A 4,650-nucleotide genomic window follows, 5' to 3' on the forward strand; every position below is an offset into this window, starting at 1 on the left:
TGAACTTACATCCATTAACCAACATAGCCTTGTCTTTAGGTAGACGTCGTACACACATATATACACTTGATTGAAAATGCCTCACGTGGTCACTTACTCACTTCACCGAACAAAGGCAAAAAAATAACCAAAGAAAAAGTTTTCAATGAGTAAACTGAATCCGGATGAGGGTGCTACTTGGTCATTGTTGCCTGCTTCAAGACCAACCACTCCAGCCAACCCTCACATTCATTCTATCAAACAGATCAAGAGCAAGACAAGCGCCTACTACAAAAATAGACATTAACCACGGTGGGTGAAATGATATATACCACTATGTTGTTAATAAGAGTGGCTAATAGTCACTTACCACGGTACAATTTGCATTTGTAGTTTTGGTACATCCAAATACCACTGTTTTCATGACACAGTGGTATATAATATGCCTTATACCACGGTACAAGCAAATATCGCCTAATTTGTTTTTAGATAATCGCATACCCCACTATTTCTCAAAAAAGGTGGTGTCTGTTTTTCAAAAATTTACACCTTCTGTGGATAATAGTGGTCTAGCCAAACTACTCGCTCAAAAAAATTAGAAAATAAAATCGGAAAAAAAAGTCAGAAACTGTCTCTTGCTATATCTCCCTCTTCCAACTTCCTAAAAATCATCACTAGGGATTGTGCTCCCCAATTTCTATTCAATCTCTCCCCAATTTCTACTCGATCTCTCCCCAAATTACTACTCAATCTCTCCCCAATTTCTCCGAGTCCCGTTCATTATTTCGAGCAAGGTTGCTCTATCTCTCTCTCCTGTAGATAAAATTGCAAGGTTGCTCTTTTTATGCAAGTAAGTTGCTTTTTATTGATTTAATTTCTTAAACTTTACTGAATAAATTGCAAGGTTGCTCTTATTAAATTGAAGAACTTTTTCTTTGCAAAATTTGGACTCAAATTTTGGGTATTTTAGTTTATAAAATGGACTTTGTTTCTATGATTTTCTGCCTCTCCATGTACTTTGTTGTTATTGCAGCAAGATGAAGGACATATACACTGCTGGGGTTAAAATTTGGTGCTGGGTAATTTCGGAAGAAATATGGTATGGGTAGGAGAAGTTGGTATTCTGAATCAAGATTCAGTTCTATATGAAGATCCTTGGTCTCATTGTGGAAGTGAAACGCCACCTGATTTTCTTGAGGTAGTGGGCATTTAAGCTTTGAGGACGGATAGATAACCTTCTTTTGAGATGGTTGTTTACTTGTTGATAAGGTAAGTTATTCTTAGTATCTTGCATTTTTGAGAACTTAGGTTATTTTTCTATTTGTGACAACGGTATAAACTATTTTTGGCAGATTCACAGTGATATATATTCTTGGGTTTTGGTAAGATGACTATCCACAAAATTACAACATAGTAATACGAGTTTGCTGATGGTGCATTGCCAATGTCATTGAGTACTCCTTTGACGCTAAGGTGTGGAGAAGTATCCATAAAAATATTCCTTATTAAAGGTTTGACCGTGGTTCTCCGAGTATATTTCGTAGTGGTGCTCTTCATTGGTTAGTGAGTAATGTAGCTGATGTTTCTAATAAACAAATTCTTGCTTAAGGCTATTGGACAAAAGATGGGTTGTCATTGCCTGCATAGAAGTATATAACAACTGTGATTTCCTTATGAGCTTGACAACATTTAAATCAAAGCTTTGTTTAATTTTCTTTAGTGGAAATGTGCAGTGCTTGGTTATAGGTGATGCATGAATATGGTGTAAGCAAGTCTTGGGTCATGCTACAATCATTGGAAATTCCTAAATATGATCACAACAATCCTAAATATGTTGTAATATGTTTCTCTATGGTCAAGAAAAAAAGTTAAGATTTCTTGTAACCGAAAATTATATTCAAGATTTTACTCTAAAGTATACTGATCACTTGTTGATGAGGTGAGGAAATTTCAATTGGTGTATTTTTAGTATCCTTGCATTTTTGAGGACTTAGGTTATTTTTCTTTTTGTGAATTTGTTGAAGGGTTTAGTTAGGTTTTAGCTTGCCTATTAATACCGAAGAATATTTCCAATCATTTCCAAGGGGAATTGGGGAAAAACCTATTGACGAGTCTTGTTATCATGAATCATACTACCCTTGTTGAGATTCTGATGGACGCGGTATGTAACTTTGCAATGAATTACACTGAATCATAATTAAGCACGCATTAATCAAGCTAGTATAATAAACTTCTCTAGTTCTTGTGATAACTAGAATCAGTGGTTGAATATGTTCTCTGGTGTTGTCTCAAGAGCCATCACTCTTGAAGTCTTGTCAACAGGAGTAGCAGGAAATTATAACGGTGCCTTGCAAGTGGTAATTAATCTAACTTAATTACTTTACTCTCACACAATCAAAGAACTACAATCTAATTGTATATCTTGGTCAGATATAAACCTATATCTGACCTGCAATAGTACATAGGTTAGTTAATTTTAGAAAGCTAAAATCCTTTATACTTTTTAGATGACGACATAAACTACATTTGGAAGGAACGTGGGCTGTTGTGGATGTTTCATGGGATCAATTACAACCTTGATACAAGAAATGCCAAATGGCTAAGGTAAATGATCATTTTTGAAATGCATGATGACGATACACCTTAAGAGCCACTTTCTTAACCCTGTGATGCTTACATATTTTCTTAGGTAACATGGGTGGAGCACATTGAGCTAGATGATAAATCTGTTCATAATATGTATAAACCCCTGGTTGAGTCCAGACTCACATTTGGTGCTAAGCATTTGCAACCTTAGATCAGCCGTGTGAATGCCTTGCAAGTTTAATGGCTATCCAACTAGCATTCCTCGTGGAGATATTGGTGGTATGTCTACCATAAATGTTTCTTGCTTCTTCTTGTAATCAACTTAATTTTTCCATCATCTCCTGATCGATCAATATGTAGGAATAATTACAGTTTAACATTTTATTGAATAATGATAACAAGTCGAGATGGCAGAAGTATGTTGAAGCTAGCTGAGAGGATGGTAAGAAGCTTTTGTTCTAGTGTTAATGCTACCACAACTCATACATGGACCACATTATCAGGAACTGGAGATGATGATGTAAGGGTAATGACGAGAAAGAGTGTAGACAATCTAGGAAGGCCTACCGGTCTTGTGTTAAGTGCAGCCACCTTTGCCTGCCTTCCAATTTCACCAAAGAAGCTTTTTGATTTTCTTCAAAATGAGAACTCTCGAAATTAGGTCATTTCAACGAACAAAACCTATGTTTGGATGAAATTCTTATTTTGATTCTTTATATTTCTTATCCATTTAGTTTTCATTTAACAGGATGCTTCTTCACGAGTATGCAACAATGGTGGCCTCGGCAAATTATACGTCACAACCAACTAACCATACTTGAAGAATCTTAAGGAACCAATTATTTAGCAAGGTATCATAAGTGTTTGGTTATAGATTTTCTACATTGTCGTACTCATACTTTTTCTTTATTTTGTAATCACAACTATTTCTTGGTTGAATGTTCTTGGGACGAGAATGTCAGCACAGAGGAGAATGTTCTTGGTGAAGTTATAGAGTTATATTTTGTTTTTGTTTATTTTGTAATTCTTTCATTGCAATACAATTTTGGAATACACAACACGATAGAATAACTTGGTTTGGAGGTTCTTTATAATATATTTGTATTGATTAGAATTTGGATTATTTTCGATTTGGAATGGATTGTTTTCGGATGGTGTTTAGAACTAGTCATGTGGTGTTGGAGTGGAATGTTATAAGCATGATTTTATGAATATTAGGTGATTGGAATATTTAAATAATTAGGGATTTTTTTTAAATAAAAAAAAAATTATATACCACTATTCTGGAAGAACCGTGGCGAATATGTTAACTTTATACCACGGTTTCCCAAAAAAAAATCAGTACTTTGTATTGGTCATATACCACGGTTTGAAAACTTATTACTATGATTCTAGAATAAACCGTGGTTAATAGATACAAGTTTAAACCACGGTTTTACAAGAAGTATTTACCACCCCAGTTGATACCACGGTTTAGAAACAGTGGTATATGTCATTTTTTGTAGTAGTTCGACTATTTAAAGAACAAACAGCCAACCAACTACATTGAATCATCACAAAGGAACAACACAGAGATCGAGAACCTAAATCGCCAAGTACCAACCCTCTCAACACTCCTACAGAAAAGCTCATTAACCATTATACCCCTTTTGATTTTCTTTTTTTTTGCTCGGTAAAAGTTAAATTGTATTAATCAAAGAAAACGTAGGTCAAGATAACCTACCATTACAATGGAAATATAAAAACAACCCAAAAATAAACCAACCACCTTACTCAAGACTCTCTATACATAATATCTTCCCATCTATAGCTACAAATTGTTCAAAATGAATGTTTCTTAGGTCCACAAAATTTTTACTCCAATAACAAAGGAGCCCTTTCATATCTGGTACGACTTTCTAGATCACCATAGCTTTGCCCTAAAAAATATGTCTATTCTATTCCAACCAAATACCCCACATAATTGCAAAAGGTAGCATGTTCCATATTCTCTACCATCTAGATGAAAAGGGCCCTATGTACCACTGAGTAAGGACTGACCCAAACAAAATCAGACTCCCAATGGAAGCAAGACCAAATTGTCTA

The 4,650-nt window shown here is 34.9% G+C and overlaps 1 long non-coding RNA gene across 3 annotated transcripts; it reads left to right on the top strand.

The window, feature by feature from the left end:
- The first annotated feature begins 547 nt into the window (after positions 1 to 547).
- LOC147497712 (uncharacterized) lies at positions 548 to 3,668 on the top strand. 3 transcript variants are annotated; one of them, XR_015197183.1, is made up of 6 exons: positions 548 to 829; positions 1,013 to 1,248; positions 1,332 to 2,583; positions 2,669 to 2,844; positions 3,069 to 3,226; positions 3,314 to 3,668. It is a non-coding gene; the product is annotated as an uncharacterized LOC147497712 (long non-coding RNA). The 3 variants fall into 3 exon arrangements; XR_015197182.1 differs by having other exon boundaries at positions 1,332 to 2,336; positions 2,487 to 2,583; positions 2,669 to 3,226; XR_015197181.1 differs by having other exon boundaries at positions 2,669 to 3,226.
- The last annotated feature ends 982 nt before the right edge of the window (positions 3,669 to 4,650 follow it).

Source organism: Coptis chinensis, chromosome 5, assembly GCF_015680905.1.
Source record: "Coptis chinensis isolate HL-2020 chromosome 5, ASM1568090v1, whole genome shotgun sequence".
Taxonomy (NCBI): Eukaryota; Viridiplantae; Streptophyta; class Magnoliopsida; order Ranunculales; family Ranunculaceae; genus Coptis; species Coptis chinensis.